This window comes from Copidosoma floridanum, unplaced genomic scaffold, assembly GCF_036245765.1.
Source record: "Copidosoma floridanum isolate Cflo_tuat_1 unplaced genomic scaffold, Cflo_Japanese_pri ptg000032l, whole genome shotgun sequence".
In the NCBI taxonomy this organism is placed as follows: domain Eukaryota; kingdom Metazoa; phylum Arthropoda; class Insecta; order Hymenoptera; family Encyrtidae; genus Copidosoma; species Copidosoma floridanum.
The window spans coordinates 6435001-6458320 of NW_028321909.1; the positions used below are offsets into that span (position 1 = coordinate 6435001).

Genomic DNA, 23320 nt, shown 5'->3' on the forward strand with positions numbered 1-23320 from the left:
TCCCCGTAAGCAAGCACCGGTGCTACTGTAATATCTTCCGAGAGCGATAAGGCATGCGAGCATTTGAAGAAATTTTTGCCGATCCACATCAGCTGTACGGTACACGAGAGTGACGAAAAAAAAGAAGTAACAAGCAAAAAGAGAGCCAGAAGGAGCCTCGGCCGATTTACTTTCGTTAATAACGTAATCGTCGCCTCACTGTGCCCCTGCTGCTTGCGCCTCTCTCTCTCTCGCTCGACTTCCGGCTTCTGCGGGCGTTTCCGCGTGTACCTACCGCAGCAGCTCCTTGGAGCCACACGAGCATGACGCCGCCAACGTAGCCTTCTTTCTTTCTTTATTTCTTGCGCTCTTCCTTTCCTCCGTTTCATTCCCTACAATGACTGGCGTGCACTTCCGAGGGAACGCGTACAGTTATGTGCTGCTGCTGCGGGGGTGAATTTCAAAGCAGTTTTTTACGCTGTTTCAATTTTCGTCGGGCTCCGGGTTTTTTTTAATTTTCAGTGCACAGCGCCGTGCTTTCTCGTGACCGAGTCGACAAGTGAGAAGTTTCGTGCTCGAGACGCTCGTTAATTAATTCGTTGGAGTTAAAATAATTTTGCACAAGTGCCTCTACTAAAATTTAACAAACATCAGAAAAACAGTGGCAATTGGGTTGTTGAACGGTACGCATGGAGCCTAGAAGATCTAAAAGTCGACGGAACTAACGAAACAATGGGCAACTAGTGAAAGACGGACCTATTTTTTCTTTCTCGAGCGAAATGAGCCGGTATTAACGCGTCAATGTCGTTCTTAGCGCGACGACACCGCGTGACGCGAAAAGTACAGTTTTTTCGCGAAAACAAGACGAAGAGGAAGAAAGAATCATCCTTGCACCGCTTTTCTAATCGCCGGCCGGTGAGGAGGTACTTACCGCTGCCTATATGTAGGCTTTAGCCGCGAGATTGTTGTAACGTTTGCTCTGTAAGAGTACGATGATACCACGGACCGAGAGTTTCTTTTTTTTTTTTCATAACTGTTGGGGGTGAAAAAAAAAATACCACCAGGAAAGCCATTTTGTACGTCCGATAAATTATTCACCGAAATACAGTCCATGGGCACGTGCGCTCGTTCAGCTGTGAGGAAGCGCCTTACTTTTTTTTTGTCACTCCTCTCGCCACCGCAGATCCGCTCGAGAGATAAGAGACTCGCACGTTTACCAGCACAGCCCGTCGTCTCGGCAGCTGCTTTCTCCAATCACTAGGCGAAATCTTTTACTTTTTTTTTTTTTTACTCATCTATAAGTACACAATTTAAACTTCTACACCGTTGCAAAGGCCACGTAGATACACGATTCTTCCTCAATTAAGCTGCAGATTGTGAATTTTCGTATGCGCATCGGATAATAGCGCCTCGGGAGAGCTTTACGTAACTTTTTTTCTCTTGGGACTTTCGAAAAAAAAAGTATGGGTAGTTTCTTGGATACAAGTTACAAGCTACGTTAGCCAGCCACCAGAAGTTTGTTGCAAAGAGTCCCCTGGCTTTCTTACTCCCTTTATAGCTGCATCGACCACTCAATCACGTTTCTCGAGCGCACGACAATGGCCGGGCTCGCTTTTCGAGCGAGAGGCCCACTCGAGTATTCGGTTTCCGTGGGACGAGACGCCAGAAGCGAGAGAAGAGGGAGGAGCACCATTGAGGAGATAAAGGGAGTCCCCTCCGTGGAAAGTCCTCTCGATTATCGGGTATCGATGAAGAACACCCCACTTTGCTGAGGCTGAGGCGTCTCCTCTTTCGTAAATGTGTATTATTCTCGTGAGCGTATAGGTACAGCCTCATCGTTTGAATTGTATATACGACAAGGACGGGGTTTTCCTTTTGTTCGGCATAATTATTTGCAGTCGGCAATCGTATACACACGAGTACACTATTGGGCCTAAGAAAAGGGGGTTGACTTTTGAAATAATAACGCGCAGACTTATATTAGGGCACTAATGAGATAGAAAAAAAAAAAGGAGTCATATAAAGAGTTTTAAGATCTGACAGATGCAAAAGTCGTGGCAAGCGTTCCCAGAGAATCCGGTATCCATGATGTCTACACAGCTAGATTTTACGATACGTTCGCAACCCCGTAATCACCGGGTATTTTTTAGCGCATCCATTCGCCATGTATGCGTGTGTACAACATACGTTTGTCCTCCCTGACTTTGTGTGTCACATTGCGACTTGTCACTCGGCTAACGGACACCTATGGAGGCATAATCATACCCGTGCTGTTATTAAACACACACATGGCTAGAAGACTGGTCGTTTTGGGTGGTTGTTGTTTTTTGTTGGTTCCAAGACGCGCGTGAGCATGAATTATTTATAACAGAGAGCGAGCGAGAGGGACACTTTCTCGATACGAGGTCCTCGTGTGTCATTTTGTCTTTTTTTTTTTTTTTTCAAAGTGAGCGCGACAAATCGAGGTTTTTTTAATCCAATAGCAGACTGAGGTCTCGTGGCTCAACACGTGCGACTAGACTTAAACTGTACGTGGTGGCGATGATAATAATAATTAAAAAAGAAAAAAAAAAAAAAAAAATACTATAATTGAATCGCGAATTCACTTTCATACGGAAGGCAAGCTCGAGATTTAAAAAAATTTTTCCCCCTAAAACGACTTTAAAATTCAAAAGGTAACTCGACATTTAACCCCAGCATCTACGGAAAAAAAGTCATCAATGCAAATCGCACCTTGAAAAGGAAAAAAAACCCCCTGGCGGCTTGTCGCAAAGAATGTGTTACGTAAGGCTACAAAGGACGGAAATTAATCAAACTCCCAAAGCAGTAGAGCAGGCACACGATTATCATAATCAAATCATTACCGTCGCTCGAAAAATCGCGTTCATTAATCGCTAGGGAAAACAGGGGTGTGAGGCTGCACCGGTACCCGAGCGGCACCATCAACGGTAATGATGATGTGTTTTTTTTTTCTCCTCTTCATCTCTACAGTGCGAGTCTGACGTTGCGTATTATAGAATCTCGAATCAGAGGGGAGAAAGAGCCATGGATTTAACGTAGCGCGGCTCGATGAAAAAAGTTAAAGAGGAGGCGCATACAAGTGTGTGTACCTTCGAAGTATATCCGATTTTTTGTCTTTCTCATGTATGTAATATTCAAACGGTGAAACGGGAGCACTTTTGTGTTGGTACGAGATTAATTCGACCCGATGGAGCTGCAAAGTGAGAAAACTCCGCATTTGATTAATCGGGTGTAATAACCGATTTTCCGAGCAATGGGTGTAAATCATTGTTTTTCTTCCACCCCGTATAATTGCAAAAGAGATCATCAGATGTATGTATTTTTCATCGAACGCGGCAGCAGATCTCGTGGGAAAACCCATCGGGAGAAACGACGTCGTTAAGCCGGCACTCGATAAAGAGGTTTTATTTTACAACGAGTCCATTAAATCGAACGGCCGTGCTAACGGGCAAATACGGCATCGAATCAAGTGCAGTAAACAAATAAATACGCGGTAGTTATCGTCGTTCCCGAGGATTACGTATGGATGAACTAAGAGATGCTCGGTCGGTGTACGGCACGTAAACGCGGAAACGCGCGTATACACACGCCCACAAAAAAAGAGGCAAGATCTTCCTTTACGCGCTGGTTGAGCCTCTCGACGGCAAAACGGAGCGTCAAACTTGCCATTAAAAAGTGTACAGTGTAAGCACATGGCGCGCGGAATGAATGGACTCGCTCTCAATTAAAATTGCACGTCGCGAGAAAAACGGTGTACGTGTTGCCGCTGAAGGAGCCGGGCGTAAATTGACTAACGGATGGGGTGATTATTTTTTGCAGGGTCCACGAGTATACGTGTAGCTTTGGCGTATAATTACCCGCTTGTCAACGCTGCCGCCGCAGCAGCTCCGTCCTTTTGCCAAGTGGACGTTTTATAGAGCGCGCGCTGGATGCTTTTCAGATCAGAGGTGGTGTGTATATACTATAGGAGCGAGAAGTGAATTTTGTACTTTGAGCTTTTTTTGTTTTGATCGCGTCCGCACTAAATGTTTATTTACATGCAGCATTGAGCTTGGCTTCATCCACAGCGTTTAATTTCAAGCAAACGCAAGGTAGAATGTTGCAGTAAAAAAAACAACACAGCTTTGTTTTTCATTTGGGATAGGTTATCAACAATTATTATTGAATTCACGCGGTACTGGTGAGGTCATAGGGTAAAAAAATATTTTTCGATACGATCCACTTGACGGAACAAAGCAAAATAAAAAAAATATTTTTCCAATCACGCATAAGCATTGAATCTTTTGCCAGCAGGTGCGTCATCGGCATCATCATCGCGTAGAGTTATACTTTGTAAAAAGCGAATGCTCAACGTGACTAAATACTCATTGTGCATCGCACCGCGGCGTCCCTTCTATATACACATACACGAGTGTATACATATAATATGACCACCGAGGGAGTATACAGCTGCTGCTCCTGACATAATTGTCAGTTGCACGCGCACGTCGGGAGCACCCGTAGCTCGTTAAAATAGTTCCGACAACACAGTTCATCTCCGCAGTCTCGCACCGAGTGTGCAGGTATAATATATATACATAAATACATACCGTTTTGAAAAATAGTTGCCGTTGGCACCGTTAACTCTTTTTTCCTCCGAGACCTACATCTCTTGGTTATTTGTTTTGTTTTTTTCTCCCCTCCCCCCCTTCCATCAAGATGACTCGGTAACAAAGTATGGAGAAGTGCAATTTCACGGTCGCCAAATCAATTGATCAAAATATGCACGTGGGAATATTGTTTCTAGCGATTGAACAGAATAAACACAAACGCACGGAAGGTATACTTATGTCAAAATGTGTTTTCCAAACAGCAGCTGTTTATGCAGATTTTCAGGGGTGAAATAAATGGAGAAGCGTCACTAACGCGGGTCATGCGAGCAAATCAACCTTGACCCTCGTTTTTGAGCGGCGTTATTTTTTTCCAGGTCGAGCCAGGAGGGCCCATCTCTCTCTCTCTCTCTCTCTCTCTCGTATATATAGAGTAAGACTCGAGGAGGAGCGACCCCCCAAGCAATAACGTGACGGCTGAGTCAGTGAAATCGACCGGACGAGTCATCAATTGTGCCCCTCTCCACGTTTAAAAGCTGATGTGTGCTTGTCTCTCATATTTTTTTTGCTCGTCAAATACCCACATTATGTGTGCTTTCAAGCTGCAAGGTTTCTTCTCGAGAAGGAAAAGTAGATCGTCCGGAAATCGTCCCCCTTCTTCTTTTTAAGGTTACCGCATACGAGGAGGGGAATCGAGGTTTTTCGGTCGTTTTGGCCACAAAAAACCAAAAATTGCGTCAATTGGGTGCACGTATAACTTGTCATTAAATATATGTTTTTTTTTTTTTTTTTTTCGTACCATCTGACAGACCGACTCGCTTATTGTAGATTTTTTTTTTATATTATACTATTGTACGATCCGATGTTTTTTCATACACCCTAAATCATTCATTATCAGCCAACGTTTCAAAACTGGTCCGATGTGAAACCTTCCGGAAATACGTACTCCTTAATCGCCGTAGGCGCGCCCTGTTGTCTCATTGTGCCGCGTCTCTAATGTTCCTTTTTTTTTTTTTTTTTTTTTTTTTTTTTTTCACGAGCAAGTGCGCGACGGTGGAAAGCTTTAAATCATCTTTTCCAGGAGGGAGACTCGGAACCGAAGCGACGCGCATCCCCGAATTTCTAAGGAGGCAGCGTGCTGTGAACGAATCGTCGTCGAGGGCGAGTACCCGTGACTCACTGTTTGATCAAACCACCGTAGGCTCGTGCAACGGGAGAGACCCTCGAAAGCCAAAAATAGCCAGTAGGAAATCTCCAATCGCGTATATTAAGTACCTCGTATACTGTGATGTACACACTCGTTGGATTTCCATTTTTGGTATCAGCCGATTATCCAATCGACAGATAGGTGTAACAGTGCCGTGGGAAAGCAGTCGCAGATGCGGAACGGGACGCGTGGACGTCAAGCGGTCAAGTCAAGCGGTGCGGGGTGGGTCACACTTGCTGCACAACGAGTGCTTGCCAAGTCAAGTATACAAATAGCTGGAAAATTAATCTTGACCTTTTTTTCCTTCTCTTCGGTTGTTGATCTTGTGTTACTGTACAGAAGGGGGGTAGGGGTGTGGTGGTATATAAGCCCGCCATACAGTGTATACAGAAGCAACAGGCGGGGGGAGAGGTGGGTCCGCTGCAGCTTTGTCGTCGTTGCGTTTTGTGTTTATTAACGACGTTTAAAATATATAAGGGTATATTTTTGAGGGGTCTTTTTTTGGACGGTAAATACCTATGGTTGGGAGAACCCAAAGTTTACGGGGATTTATGAGAACTGTTACTTGCTCAAACTTTTCGTCCAAATTGGAGTAATTTATATGTTTTACCTTAAAAATCCATGGTTATTGTTTTTAGTTTTCTCAGGTAATCGTCAAGCGGATTAAAAATCATAGAAAAAATAATAGAAACAGTATATCGCTGAAGGTCCGTAGTGAACAAACCCTAACCAGTACCGAAATTTCAGATGCTTAGCTAAAAAAAAAAAAAAATCCAAAAAGAGCTTCCAGAACCCGAACTGTGGACAAACACGCGGAGAAGGTTATGGGTGTGTCTCTAGAATTTCTTGAATATAAATTTTCGCTCCTTTTGGAAAAAAAAGATGACGCTGGCCTCTCGCTCCTAGGAGTGAAAAACGAGCTGAAAGGGGCGTCGTCACCCCGGGACGTTTTCCCAGCGCGCATACATATAGACCAAGAACGAGAGATAAATAAAAGGATGCCATGGCGTCTATTAACGGGCTCAGCTGTAAGTGATTGACGCGGGCACCTGCTTTTTCTTCTCGGTGCTTTCGCTGACCAGAGTCTGTTGGTTCTCCCGACGCTTTTCCCAGCACATGATACACGCACATATGTGGCTTTGGTAATTTGTTCGCCATTAGGCAGATCATCGCACGTCATTCCAGCAGAGAGATCTCGTTTTTGTGATGAGTCGAGAAATTTTAAAAGCGTGAGGGGAATCTAGCGACTAGTTATAATTGTACATGAATGTGGAAATCCACGTGGGGTGAATGATATACGATGGAGGCCAGATTTGTAAAGCAGCAACACTGCCGGGTTTAAGTATGTATAGCTGTTTATCTTGTCGTGTGTCTTGTAAGGAAAGCTAAATATTCGTACAAAGTTTAAATAAATAGATCACGTATGACTTTATTCACATAAAAAGGTACAAATTGTAAATTTATATGATTTGGCTGATTGATTTATAAAAAGTTGGTGAGTAACAAACGGTGAAACTAATATAAAAACTAATTTTCTAAATTTTCTTATCTCAACCTATTGTCTGTTTCACGATGATCCAAGTTAAATTTTTTTTTGTTATTTACTGAATGTCAACATTACGTAAATTTTTTGTATCTTTTTACGTAAAATAATATTAATAAACACACAAAATTAGTGAATGATAATAGTTAGCGTAGGGCTAAAAGCTAAAATACACACAAGATTTGTGTCGAATGTAACTTACACGAACAGTTTGTAGAAAAATTCCGTTTAAAATGGAACAAATTGTGCACAGTTGTACCATTACTCTTTAATCGACAAAGATCATGAGCGGCATTTGGTGAAAGAGTAAAAAAGGCCACAAACCCTGTACCTACGAGAAATCACTCTGTACCTCGTATGGGTATAGCCACGGATGATTGAAACACATTTAAAAAATATCTGATTGATTCTACATCAGATTCGACAACGTGCGAACTCGGAGCTAAAACCTCGACGGTTGTATAAATAAGACCACAAAGGTATATTTGCACGAAGGTTTACAGATGATCGATAGGCCAAGACTAATTGAGCTATATGTGCGTGTTTTTTTTCTGCACCAACTTCTTCTTTCAACAGCCCGAGATTTCAGCACAAAAATTTTAATCTTGTTACCTATTGTGCTCGCATACGCGACCAGTATACCAATGCATCGATCATTTCCTCTATTTACCCTTCCTTTCTCACAAAGGAGCATCCGAGGGAGATCAATATCCCCCTCTCCAAGGGTGACTGATAAATGTCATCAGTGCGAGTCGCAATGTTTATTCGACGTCTTCGAAGGAATGGTTGGTTTCATGTTGAATTTCGACACAGTGCATCATAAGAGGCATTGTAATCAGGGATATATACGTTGCAATGATTATTTTACAACTGTGTGAAAAAAAAAAAAAATGTACCAGCAACGTCTTTCCAAGACAGCGAGCTTTTTAATTATTCCTAAGCAAAGGAGAGTGCGTCGAGCAACGGTTTTTATTCACAACAATGCCGCTCTTTTTTTTCACAGTTGCACGTAGACGACGACAACGGAGAAAAAAAGGCAGTGCTGGTGTGGTGGTGCAGCTAGTACGTATAACCCAACCGGCGGAACAATGACACTCGAGCGTCGATTGTCGACCCAGGGCTGCACTTTTCCTGCGCAGACTCCTCTTCCTCGTCAACCTTTCAATATTTTCGACTTTCGTTGAGCTCAGTCGAGTAGCACTGAATAGTGGTAGGACGATTGGCGTCTAGGAAGAACACTAATGGCTCGGACGGTGGAAAATCCGCGTTCAACATTTGCAGAGAGAAGAGAGATTTTAGGGGAAAAAAGTTACGCTCTTTTATTTTCTACCATGGTAAAGTTGTGTCTCGACAGCAAGTCATGAATTTTATGAAATCGTATTACTACGGCAAGTAGTACACTGAGAGAAAAAAAAAATATAAGTAAACTTTAAAAGTATCTGTTAATACATTTTAATTTCCCGCATAGATATTTTCACTGTAGTTTGATTTACTTTGCAAAATGGTAATTTTTGCTAGAATTTCTCTATGATTTTCATTCTCTTTTTCTTTCAGTATAGCAAAACTTATGACAACCATTACGTATTACGAATGTTGTTTATTCACTTTATGTAACTTTTTTTTTTCGTACATTGTCCCTACCCCCAAAAAACTAAGACCTTACTCGCGTCGGTTTCTCCTCTTCAACTCTTTCAAGCTCCTTCGGCTGTTTTTCTCTTGCACGTCGTACTTACTCTTTCGACGCACTCGACCCTCCCTCCACCGCTCCCAAGCCGATCTCTGAATTAACGGTCCAATTCACGGGCACTCTCGAGATTGCCGCCGATTGATTCACGAGCCCGGCATTTCTTCTTCGCGACTGTGCTCATTGTGCGCTGCTCGAGCGCTCTCGACTGCCTTTTTTTCCTTCCTTCGTTCTCCGTCCTTCTCTCCTTCTCTGCTCCCCTTTAAAGGTTCTTCGCGACGTCATTATATGACAATTGCAATTATGAAGAAACACAATAAATCGGCCGCGTCGTTACGGTCAAACTTGGAGGACACTCGTACGTTACTTGCTGAATTTGTGGGGCGCCCTTTTTTTTCATTTTTAATGGTTAAAAGAACATTTGGACCAAAATAATAAATAAGAGGTAATTGTGTCGAGAGTCTGTCCACTTTCATGTTCCGATGAAAAATCCCAAAGTCACGTCGATCGACTTTTTGCTACTTTGAAGTCGCGAAAAGACCAAAGTATCTTTAAACGACTTTGAATTACCTTCATGACTCACAGTGGCCGCAGAGTCACTGTACGACTTGAAATGACTTTCGATGACTTTGAAAGTCCCTTTTCACTGGCTCTTGGATTAAGCGCAGCGCCTAGAAGAAATCGTCCGCACGATTACTATGTCGAGTACGCCGCGCGGTATATCAGAAAGCCCCTTTGAATATTAATGCGACAGGTATACGAGCAAACATAATTTCCAAAACGAATCCCAAGGAGTCGACCGTTTTGTTAACAACTGGCTGGGACAAGAGCACGTTATAAGTTGTACACAACTGGCCGCGACGCGTTGGTACATTAAAAATGACTGACAGCAGTGCGAAACATCAACGTTACCGTGCCGCGCTCCGCGAGAAAATGTGCACACACCCCAGCTGCTACGGCTACGTGTATTATATTCGCACACACGGATCGCAGCACGCGGTCCCGTTTTTCTTCCCCGTAAGATTAATGACGTGCGGAAGCAGTGGCTCTCGGATTCTTCCGGTCGGCCGGCGAGGTGGAGAATCGCGAGAGGAGGTCCCTATACCGGGGCGAGATGGATTTCTCGGATGATCGATCGGTCGGAGTGGGGAAGGAAAAAAAAAGACACGCTCGTCATAATGGAAGAAACGAGAAGAAATTAGCACCTGGACGAGATCAAAGATTCGACTTTTCGCTATATGTGGCTCTGCCATATGCTACGACCGTTTGGTACGTTGGGCTGTGCTGGGGCGTGTTTTTTTTTTTTTTTTTTTTTTTTTGTGAGAAAACGACGACGATCATCAAATGAATATCCTCGAGCAGAAAGTGAATTTCATGAATACCCTCTGGATTTGGAGCCAACGGAGAATTTATCCTTCGGAGATTACGGGCGGGAGATAAGTGCCTTTCCGGTGCACGTGTGTGTGGTGTTCGAGGTGTAAGTGCCCGACGATTACAACAAAATTTTCTGTTTGACTTCGGAATCGCGCGCCATTGGCTTTTATCGCTCGCTTCAGTTAACGACCCAGGGAGGGGGGATAACGTGTTTTCTAAAACCAAATATTTTTGTCGAAAGCTGGGGATTGAGTGTCGTGCTAATCCTGTTCCTCGGGTGTCAATGGGACTGGTGTGTAAAAAAGGGGGAGAGAGAGAGATTTTCGAATAACCGTAAAACAAAGTTTTGATAAAGTGTGTCGTATATGCTTGACAGATCCGTGAAATGTTTATTATTAACGACAAATTCGAATTAATACTTATTTATGACCCAGAATCGATGCATTACATTTGAATGAAGATTTATTCGGATCGAATAAACAAACTGATGGAACGATTCAATCGAATGTTTGTTTGATTCATCATCAGCTTGGCGTATGATTTTTGGAAGAATTAATTATCATTCGAGTGTGAGTACGTGAAATACCAGTCCAAGCCCATATAGGTATACCAGAAGAATCGTATTTTCCTTCAAAATACAATCATCCACTTACTCATCACGAGATACGGCACGTTATAGTACACGGTAAAGTTGTTAGGTGGTTATTGGAACAGATAAAATACGTATAAGGTCGCAGACAAGGATAAGGTAACAATAGTCGAAAAAGTATAGTTTATCTGTCCTCTAAATCACAGCCTCGTGACTTTTTATGGCTCTTTTTTTTCTCACACCTAGTCCCTCCTTCCATCTCCAAATTCAATTCCAAAAATGTGTTGAGAGCAGATATGGTCTTGCGTTAAATTTACTCATCGTATACACACGTTTATCTGCACTTGCCAACCTAAATTTTCGTAAATTGTTCATATCGTGGACTGTGGATGAAAAACAGCAAAACTATAGTTGCTCACAAATACATCAGCTAAATCCATTGTTTCGTCTTTTATACGACATTGGTTCTATTGTAATTTCATACGTTGTGTTTACTTACTTTGGCACACATCAAAGATGACCAAGACCCGGACAAGCCCCAAGGCCTCGATAAAGTTAAATATTATTATCTAATCGATATCTAATCGCCTCCGTGAAACTTGCGTTTCCCTCTCGAATAAAATACAATAAACAATACGAACCATATGGTAGTGATATTTCTCGTAACGATATACGAAAAAAAAGCATTGATAATTATTTACCAAGAAAAAAAAAACGAGATAAACACGCTCGTTTCACGGTCAGAAGTATACACTACAATTTGATAGCGGTGTAATGAAGGGAGAGGCGAGAAAGTAGTTCGCGGAAGCCGACCCAGCCATGACGATGACTGCGTAAAAATTAAAATCGCGTACACAGGCCCATGTATGCCGCTATTTTGCATATACCCCTGCGAGCACAGCTGTACATGCACGCTGTACCGCAATCTCGCACATATACGCTCATCCTCGGCTGTGCAGCGGCGGAAAACAGTTATCTCATAGACACACGAAGCAGTGCTCCGTATATACGCACGTGGTGATGACGAAATGGAAAAAGAAAAGCCGAGCGGACCTCAATTGTTAAATAGACTCGGGGAGCTGGCGAACGAATTTATCTGTTGCTCGGCCCCCTCCGCGTGCACCATTCAGCTGTCATCAGGGCTCATTGACGAGAGTAACCGCGGTGGCTGCCGCGGCTAATTTCCGTGCACCTCCTCCTCCTCTTTACTGCGCGAGAACGAGCATAGCGTGATGTACCTTTGATTTTTTTCAGATCTCGATAACGCCCCAATCGCATTGTAACTATCGCTTCTTTTCCCACAACTTGCGCCGTTGTACTTTACGGATGTGAAGAATTTCCTTTTTTTTCATCACTCGGATGTATATGCTAATACTCCCCTTACTGCTATTGCTATCCACAAACCCAAGAGAAGAAGAAGAGAAAGCCATTTGTTGAAAGCTCGACGTTGATTTTCTGGTGAAATTCGTTTATTGAATATCGACGCCGAGAATTTCTACTTTTTCTCTCTTTGCTCACGCGAAGAAAAAAAAAATCGTTTATGAAAGATACGGCTATCCGAATGGATGTGTATGTACTGCGATAATTTTCATTCGTAAAAAAAAAAAAAGAAAAAAAAAAAAAAAAAGAAAGGAGATACTATCGGAGATATACGTGCGATATAAAACGGAGACGTCGGAGGATAGGAGGGAAAGGAAATCGGACGAGACACCGATAAATACGCGAGTGAAAGTAAATAACGAGACTCCGCCTTGAACCGTGTAACCTAATACAGTTTTTGCGATACGTGTGTACCCTGTACTACATTTGTATGCCCGTAGAGACCGTGATCAGGGTCGGTATCGTTCACCCATCACCTGATGTGATCTGGTGGACTCAATCGGAGACCGAAAGAAAGTAGCCAATATTACTGGGAGTACTGTATAGGCACCGTGAATTTGTGACCATGTGCTCTCGTCTAAGCCGCGCACACACTGCATCGAGATCAATTTTTGACTATCTACTGAGATATAGAAAAAGCCTTCACACCCTGGGCCGTACGTGACAGAACCCCAACTTTGGAGGGACCCACCCGAAGGATAGGAAATCGGAGAAGAGCAGCGCACACGCTGTCTCCAGTGGGGATGGGAGAAGAAGAGGCACGTTCGCCCTGCTATTTCGACACGCTCGTTTTCCGGCTCTGGTGTGTGTTTCCATACAGCCACTCACGCTCGACCAGACCGTACGGGCCAGTCGATTTCGTGATCGCGCCATTCTCATTATCCTCAGCACGTCTCTGCATCACACCGCTCGACCTTTAACCGAGGAATTTTTTTAAATTTTTCTCCATTTTTTCTTCCAATTACAAGGGAAGATCAATAGCATCACCTCGACCGATGCGTGAAAATTTGCCCTTCTGTGAAAAAAAAAGGGTCCACGATGACCTCATCGCCTTTGACACGAGGCTGCATACCTGGACGATGAGAATCGAGAAAGCCCATCTATGACTTTTCAAAGATATTCCAACAATTACGACGCTAGTTCTGGGAACAACTAGGACAAGGCCAAGGCTGTGGTGGCTCCGAGCGATCCGTCGTTTCTTTACACCATCCATGCAAATACGCAAACTACGATTACCGTTCGGAAGGAAGGAAGAGCTCTGTATTCTTACCACTACCTTGGAAAACAATTTTTCGCTCGTGGTATTGCTGTTCGCAGTCGATTGTAGCCAACTACAATTATTGTTTTATGGTTCTTTCACAATAAGCTCAATATTATCTGAATAAAAGGATCAAGATACAGTTACCGTTTGAGTTTCTGCAACAGTCGTAGTAGGGGGAGGGCGACATACCTGAAACAAAAAAGTAAAACAATCAGTATCGTTGATAAAACAAAATGGTGAAATATATGTATAATACTAATGGTCAAATGGGAGTAAAAAAGAAAAAAAAAGTGGCGTACGTTATATAAACGAGCCTAACGAATCGACGAGAAAAATCGACTACGCGTTTGATAGGAGAAACCGGAAAGGAAGTGATGGATAACAATGGCCTGGTTCATTGAGCGCCTAATGCTCCGTGACCAATGTTCCGGCTCCAAGAGGAGCAGAGAGAGAGCTCGATGCAGGCCCCGTTGCAAGCGTGTCAATCATCTTCTATCTCCTCCTACACACGTACAGGCGAACCAGCTCTCCTGGTGTCGCGTAAAACTCGATCGAGCCCGAATCACGTGCCCATTTCCTTATTTCACGTTTTTTTCACTCTCCGGTGGCAACCACCGCTATCTTTTTTGCCATCCCGAGAAACGAAAGCTACCCCGACCTGAAATTTCTCTCTGGTATACCTAATCGGGCTTTGATTGGAACTAGTAAAAAGAAATCCTTTTTCATCCGTGGCTTTGAAGGAAAATACTTCCATGGGCCATGAGTGACAAATACTTCTTCAATGTTCAGACCGGACTCTCAAAAAGGATCTCAGGGTATCGCTTACACTGTAGTCCATCGTCTACCCCCCCCCCCTTCCCCAAAAAATGCAAGTCTATAATGGATTAACCGGCTTTATTTCATTCATGTAGGTGATCAAAGTGAGAACATCCGAGAAGCTAAAACTGCTCGACAAAGAAAACTGCTGCCGCTACATCAGGTTACCAAAAGAAGGTTGGTAGCAACATTGGTAATACGTAACAGTAGCAGCTCAGAGATCTCCCGTGGCGCGAGTCAAAGGCTGGGCAAATCTCTTCGGAGTGTGGCTGTATAGCCGAGGCGTCGAAAGCCAGCGGATCACGAACGATGTGCAGCATATTGGGCCGGCTCTGCTACGTGCCATCATAAATTTTCGCCACCACCACTGGCTGGTGTGGCAAAAGGGTTCGTCTCCCCCCTTCCCTTCCTCATTTATCTAAATCTACGTGCCAGGTATAATGTTGCGCATGTATGCACGAGCATATATATATATGTACGTGCTTATGCGAGTGCAACTCGATAGGAGAGGAGCGGCGACTTGGACACCCCACGGGTGTGGATCTGTATAGAGTTACCGCTGGCTTCTCTTTCTCAGCGCGTGCGAGACTTTGACCGTGAGGTCGATACGCGCCGGATGACCGATACAGAGAATGACCTTAATATCTCGCTTATTATTATTTGTCGATTCTGCGACGAAGAGATACGAGGCTCTTTTGGATTCTGGTCCATTGTGTGGAAGCTTGGCTGGGAACTTTCGGGAGCCATGTGTCTTTTCAAGTTGTCGCCAGTTGACAGTGGCGTCGTACGATACTTTCAATGACGTTATACATCTGATGATTTTTTCTTTTTTCTTTACTCCCGTGAATAATGATATGAATTGGATAGTGGCTATTGGGTAAAGTGAAGAAGACAATGATAAGATAAAGAGTTGACTATTTTGGTTGTAAGAGTACACGATGATTCAACGTTCTTCCTTTAGCTATTTGTGATTTTTATTGAAGTTTGATCAAAACTTAATATTGTATACTTTCTTCGATACTCTTGTTACTAGGTTTTGTTTCAATTCATGCTAAAATTTATACTGTCTGCCTTTAAGCAAGCAACTCGCCATGTATTCAACTCTTTATCCGCTGTTTTTTACTACTATTTATCTTTGGATCTTTTTTCAAGACCACTTTAAACCACTTATCTTTACATTGTTTAGTAGAATCTCCATCAGTATTGGTTCTCTTGACTCATTTCTACCTGCGGTAAAATATTTCCATCTCCCAGTGCATAATATCAACTGCTGTTTCGACTCTTATTGCATCAAAGAAATAGTCTTCTTTTCAAATTTTCCATAATTTCTATGTGGTACTTTTACTACATGACATTGACTACGTTTGACGCTTTTTAAGTAGTCTTACGATGCTTGTAATCTTTTTCATTTTAACGTTGGATCGCGGTGATGGAGAACTATCAAATGAGCTTACGTAAAAGAATGACTGCCATCTAGGGCTAAACTCTACACTCTGTATCTCTAATATTATACACCACTGCGCTGGTCACGACGTTATGGCCGCAGCAACCAGAGACGAGGACCGGATGCATTAAATCTCAATTCCGAGATGAGAGGAAAAAAAAAGGTTCTTCAAAATGTGGCTCTAATCACAGCAACACTCGAGAATGTTGAGAGAACGAGAAGTGAAAACTGGAAATGGAAGTCGGAGAGGACAGCCGGGAACGTCGAATTAAATTCATCGTGCCTAATTATGGTTGTAATTGGTACGAAGGCGTGACACACTCCACTCGCACGTATAGAGGCGAGGGGGAAGTCTCATTTATTTTCCATAAATTATTCGGCTTGTAATGTATTCCGCGCGTTAAGACGAATTACGTTTATTGCACAGGATAACTGGCTTCTCCGCGACTCACGAGGAAACTCACTATTGTTGACGTGCCTGATTATCGTCTCGTCGCGAAAGGAAAGGACCAGATGAAAGTCGACACTCACCAATGACGCTCTATGCCCAAGATTTAGGTCAGCTATACATATGTACAAATGCCTCATTGTTCTTTCATCAGCAGGTCTATCAAAGATATACGTGCGAGAGATTGATTTCATCTCGGAGTAAAATGTGGACCAATTTATACAAGCACAAACAAAAGAGAAAATCAAACGATTCCTCGAAAGACCCCCAACGCAAGTTTCCTCCTAAAAGTTTGATGGGCGATACTCTACAACCCGCCCTGGAGTGCACATGCATGTACGTCAGCAACGACGGCCCATCCGAAACAGCCAAGAAAGATAAATTGCTCGATTTAATAACGCGGCACAACACGACTCAACACTTAAGATAACTTTCATGGCCCAACTTGCGGAGGACCGGCCTCCCCGACGAGAACGAAGGAGAAAACAAGCAAACAGATAGAGAATACATCAACCCTCTTTTTTTTATCATTTCGAGGAGGATGGACTAGATGTGCATAAAACTGAGCAACCACAGGACCAGTGCAGTTGTCATCTTCTTCGATACATTTCGCAGCACATCTTTCACAAGGATATCTTGGGTTGAAAAAAAAGTAGCAACAAATGGAGGTTCCGTCATTCTCCCCGGACGCTTCCAAGACGACCGGTCGCTCGTCTCCTCTCCGCGCTTTAAATATCTCCCCCCCTGCGAGCTCGTGTGTGTCCTTCGTTTCCAACTCTCTGCAGGCTCGAGGTGTCACCCGTGAGAAAAGGGTGTTTTTAAGCCGAAGCTGCTGCTGCTGCACACTGTTTTTCTGTTTCTCCGTCTCTTTCGCCTTGCAGGGACCTTCACACGCGCTTGCCCCGGTGAATCTTTTAATTAAGAATGCGGTGATTCCGCAAAATTTTCCAGTACTTGAAACGTAAGCCATAACTCAATTGACAACAATATATTGGAAATGCCAATGAAAAATCGGACAATTCCATCAAAGTTATGGTCTCAAAAACTAGAGAATACGGGTATATATTTTTGTGAATGAAAGCCAAGCATTTGACAGGGAGAGGTCAGGTCCTCTTGGGGTGGATTATTCATGAAGATCAAGTACACCCGAGCATTTAATTCCACGATTGTCATATACCTAATTTAACCTCAATCTCTCGCCGGATCTCACTCTCTTTGTCTCTCTGCTTTTACACGCATTTATATATAATGTATATGTGCCCTTTGTGTACACAATCCTCTCTCACTTTTGTTTGCGCCTCCTTTTTCTTCCCTCGGTCTTCCGAGGTATAGAAACGCGTCCTAATGCCAGTTTTAAAAACCAGATTAGCACGAGAGCGAGCCTCTGCACTGCTAAACCTCTCCTCGCACACGCACAATCGCAGCTTTCGAGTCAGTCCTTCCGCCTCTCTCTCTTTTTTTCCGCCACATGCAAAGAGAACGAGGAGGGGAGGGGGGGTGAGAAGGGCAGAGACCAAAGTAAACATTTTCGCTAAATGGAAATCTAATTGCGCGACGGAAGAAGCGGCGAACCGGTCAACGGCGCGAACGCGCCTCGCCATTTTTCAAAATACACCCCTTCCCTCGCGCGCATGCAACGTCTTATTGCAAAAGGCACGCAATCGCACCCGCGATAGCACAAGAGCCTTTAATACCCGAAAGCCTCGTGGTCGCCGGCGGCGAATGAAACGACGGCTAATCCCTTATCAGCGCAGGAGCCTCGAGTCCTCGTTTGTTATTTTCACCCTGTGCTCGAGAGACCGCTGCGATGGAATTCGTCTTGCACTTTGCGTTTCAGGAGGCGAATGTGTGTGTGTGTAACCCTCTCTGACTCGCAACCACCGCCTTTATCAAATAATTGCCTTCCTACGATGTATATATATATATATATACATATATGCCCTCGACCCATTATCTCACGGGTTGGTCGTCGAAATGGCATTAATCCAAACGAATAATTTCAAATACGTATATGTTTCACGTGTCAATGTTTCCACAATGAATCTCAACGAGCGTACGAACGCGATGACGATCTCAAAGGCGGTACTTGCGGCGCAACGAACAACGGGTCGTTAATGAGATCACGAGAGCCTGCTACCGGTGTGTAAGAATCCCGCAGGCCCATCTACATCTCAGTACCTATATATACGCGTAATGGCCGTCACTTGGGTGTAAAAACAATAACGCATCTCGCGCAACTTTGTCTTCCACTCGACTCCAGGGAAGAAGATAGTCATCTCCGGTATGTACGTACACGCCTATGTTCCAAACGTGTATAGTCGCGAATGAATGGAACAATCATCAACGATCCTAGATAAACTCGCACTTCTCTCCCCGGCGCACGCGTGCATGTAAATACCTTTTTCTTTTCTCCCATTTGCGCTGCGCACTCGTCCTCTGTTGGCTCTCAACCGCCGAACCGGCAAACAACGACTCAATCTCGCTCTCTTGAAAAACACCTATAGGCTTCTTTTTTTTTTTTTTTTCACCCTTCGTTTGTTTGTATACTCTGCTGTGCACAGATCGAGATAAAACACACGCGTTTGTTGTTCGATTTTCCAAATGGCGCAACACATCTGCACAGAAGAAGCCATAATCCACCACACCATAATTACACGTGTTTAGGTGCGCGTGTAAGTGAAAGAAGAAATGAAGTTGTGGCGGTGACGAAGGGATATAGGGGATATGAAAAGGACTATTTGCTCGGTTTTACAAAGTGTATAGCTGTCACGACTCGTTTGCTTTGGACTCCCTTCGGGTTTTTAGCGCAAGAAGAGACGAAGCATCACGAAACCTTTTGCCGTTTCTGTTTCGTGATTTCACAGTCCGAGAACTACCTCAATTCAATAACCGTACCAGATCTCGAGATACCAGGCGTCTTTTGTGACGGCCCGACGACTGGGCGACTCTACCACGCGCTTCGACCTCAACCTATGCCTCCACCTCGAGCTTTTTGAAACACGTGGTGTATATCTCTGCTCATCGTACATCAACCCCCCTCCCTCCCCCCGTGAACTATACTCAACTTCATTCAAGACCTTGTTCGGAGCTTCTGTGCGTGGATTAATTACAATGGATATAGGAAAAAGGGGCCTAATCTTTCAGCGAGATCTCCAACGAGCAGAGGAAGACTTTCGAGATAACAATCGCGCCAAATCGGTCTCCATCGCACACGCATACGTGCGCTCTAGGGTCTCCTTTTTTTGATCTTCGAACGCATACCCTCCACCCATCCGCTCTCTAATGACGAGGAAGGGGACACAAGGAATATCATTCCATATTTTATGGCGTCGTTTGTTTTTTCACAGCCCCCCTCCCCCTTCGTTCTGTGGGTCGTTTTGGAAGGAGAAACAAAAAAAAAGGGAATCAGGTCGGCCGCTCTGCTTCGCTCCCCTCTGGAGCACCCTGATATTTTTGGTCCATCAAAGAGGCCAGTGCAGTCAAACGACGGCGGGTCAGAGGACACGGAGGGATAACCTCCTCCGGTTATAATATAAATACATACCAAGCACATAAGCATCGTAAAAACAACAAAGGCGAAGGTCGCAGCACAAGACCGAAAAGTTACACTGAAAGTCGTAAAAACGAAAATCCTCGCAGTAAACGGAGAACCGTTGGACTCGTCAGCTGATGATGCGGTTCGAAGGAGCGTGTGACACCGCGCGCGAATCTCCAAGGAGTTCTTGTTTTATGCACCAAGTATTTCTCTGTTCAACAGCCCCCCCCCCTTTCTCTCACTGCTCTGCTCTGAGATTCACACTCGACGGTGCATTATGTAAGCAGCGGTGTCGAGTCACGCGGCTTTCTAACCCCGGGGGCGTGCATATGAAATCGAAAGGAGAAGAGGAGGAAAAAACGGGGAACCGAGTCTCTCCGGAGTGCAGGGTATGGGGCAAGATTGTACGTACAATTAGGGGCCGAGATTCGGACCAATCGACACTACATGTATACATACGGAGCAGCTGTCGCCTTCCACAGGATATACTCGCGTACGATGCTTCGATAAGGGCGGAGAGGAAAAGTTGGTTTAGGCATGTATAGGTGTACTTTTGTTGTCTGGTTCTAGTACGAGCACAAGTGCAATTAGACTCGGGAGTAGCGCCGCGAGGGGTCTCGGACCCACCACCAAGGGGGTTACATTTTTCTAGGCTCGTTCGATTGGGGAATAGAAACTTCACACCGTCTCTCCGATATACTCGCACGATTGTAGCGGCCGAGGGAAAGGAAAATCTAAAGCGACGACGCGGAAACTGACATCCGAGACTGGAAGTTATAATCCACGGGCAAATGGCTTTTCGGGGCTGTTGCGCTATGACGTTCGGGGCAAAGATCGTACAGCAAAATCTCGGCTTCGATCCTATTGAATTTGGGAGAAATTCGTGTTTCAGCCGTGACACACACGGAGTTCGGAAAACAAAGGCGGACGAGGGGCCATTATTATACATATAGGCGGTAAGCCTCTCGTCCATACGATTCGATGGGAACGCACTCTCGATGGGAGTAAGTTAAGAAGAAGAAAAGTGCCAGCGACAAACTGCATGTATAATATGCACGATGCATCACCGGTTACTATACCACCCTAACCACGCACATCCATCCGAATAGTTGAAAACGCATACGACCCATTGTCCCCGAGACACATTTTTCCTCCGCGTGAGCATACATATACTCTGCTATCGGGGTGTACTACTTGTCTCGTGTGTATACGTACCAACGTCCGTTTGTGTATTTTTCTTGCACCGTAGCGCATAATGTTATGTATAGGTGTACCCCCCGTCATCTCATTACGTTCTCTCCTTGTTCCCCGCGAAGAAGAAGACGCTCAGTGGGCATCCAGTTCTCTCAGCCTCTCTCTCGCCGCACTGCTCAAAGGTCTGTAAAAACGGCGTTTCTTTTCGAAAACCAGATCTCCACCGACCCCCGAGAGAAAACCAGAACTCGTCCGGAAAAAGTGCAATTCACGCGCCGTGTCTGTACTCATACACGCGCTCTCGCATTATTATTATTACCACTATTATAATATATGTATATATATATATGTATGTATGTATTATAATATATATATACATGTAAAGTGTCGACGGGGTGCAACCTCCCAGAGGCTCTCCCGTGCATATTTTCATCCTCGCGCCGTTGCAGCAACGCATCCGGCGTGCAGTGTATACTTGTGTTGCTCGGCGAGGTCGGGAAAAAAATTTTCGTGCACGAGAGGTCGGACACTGCTGCTTTTCATAGATAATACATACATTATAATACAGTCGGACAGTCGGCGGAGTATACGGTATCTTTTTGGCTCGGACGCTCCTGGCTGAGTGATCGTGTTCGTAACTCGCTCTCTCGCGCCGGGGATCGCGTGCGCTCTTTTGCTTGTACGCCGGCCAGAGTTTTGTGGACGCAAGACTGCTCCTGAAAAATCCAGGGAACAGGAGACCCTAAAAACACCACGGAATGGAGGATTTTAGCTCCTTGAATCAGAAAACTTGGGGCTATGTAAATATTGAAATAAAAAAAGGTATACATTTTCGTACGAGGATAATACAAACATCAATACAGTACAGCGCGCTTGGATGAATAACCGCAGCGATAACGTCTCTCGACAGTTTGGCACCTTGTACACACACACTTCAGATTGAATCTCGGATTGAATTGGTAAACTCAATGGGTCCCAAGTACTTTTTTTAGTTTATTTTTTACTCTATCAAACACAAGTGCACACGCGCCCGCGATAAAAGCATTGACGCCGGGCGCTTGTCGCTCCCCACGACAGCAACAACATCACCCACACGTGAAATCGGCGTCGGTGCATTGAACCCGTTATAGATCAGTGCACAGTTGTTGCGGCGCGCATGCACCATTCCGTCGACGCGGCAGTAGCATTGCGTGCACGAGGCCTACTATATGCATGGGCTTTCTAAGTGCATGAATTGCCCGTACTGTGCTCAAAGTGTGTGTGTATTTATGTGCATGAGCTCGAGCGAGCGCGCGGGTATTTACTCTACGTGATGGTGATAAAAGCGTATCAGTTGTTGCATTGTATCCTTCTTGGCGCTCGCTCGTATGGGGGAGCCAGATCTACTAGCTTCTGTACCACTATTTCAATATAGTATACGCGTATGTATTATATTATACGTTGATCATGTGGACACAACGAAAAATACAATATTTCTTTTTTTTTTTCCCCACTATACCGATAGATCCTTATCGAGGTTATTATTGTTATTCGCGCTGTGGCTTTACGCTTGCGGCGGCAGCTATCTCGATTTTCGTTAATAACACTGCGCACCGCGGCACAAATGTATATAGGTACACCTTAACGAGTTGCGCAAATATTTGCCCATGGTAAGTTCAATAGTCATTATCGTGATATGGATTATTAATATACTGCCATTTCGCTTTAAATGCTTTCAAAAGAATTGGATTTTTTTTTTTTATTTTGAAGATTATTAACACATGAGCTCTTTTCAACGTGGAAAACTCAAACTCATCCGGGGGGGAAAATTCATGCACATATTCAAATGTACGGAAATAGGTTTGTTTGGTACGTTCAAATAAAACACTGTTCTTGCTATCATGTGAATTATTTTAAAAATAAAATAACGAAAAGTTGTTTCAACACACCACCACGTATGAATATACATTTTTCTAACGGTCGATTTAGTTTCACTATATGCAGACCGTGTACATAGTAGCTCATTTGGTTGAAAATTATAAAACGACTCTTTTATCGGACTACTTTTAAATGTAGAACGAAATAAATTGATGGTACATGTTGTTATTCAATGAAAAAATTTAGGTGACAATGAGATCTTAAATTATAAAAAAGTTGCAGCGTCAACGCGTGGTCGACTCCATAAATTTTCAGAGGTGGAGAAATGAAATTTGAATCGTGGCAATAATAATCAAACCCTCCGTTGGTAAACCAACCGTTGCGAAAATTAGCAACAAA

At 44.0% G+C, this 23320-nt stretch overlaps 1 protein-coding gene across 4 annotated transcripts in view; it reads right to left on the reverse strand.

Annotated features, from left to right (window-relative positions):
• The window catches only part of LOC106639359 (uncharacterized), a 67224-nt gene that overhangs the window by 11720 nt on the left and 32184 nt on the right, over positions 1–23320 (reverse strand). The window contains exon 1 of one of the 4 annotated variants that reach the window (XM_014352923.2): positions 9003–9078. The exons of the other annotated variants lie outside the window; for them this stretch is intronic. The gene's annotated coding sequence lies outside the window, so the exon portion shown is untranslated. Of the gene's footprint in view, positions 1–9002; positions 9079–23320 lie in introns of those variants that run through there. 4 annotated transcript variants of the gene reach the window in all.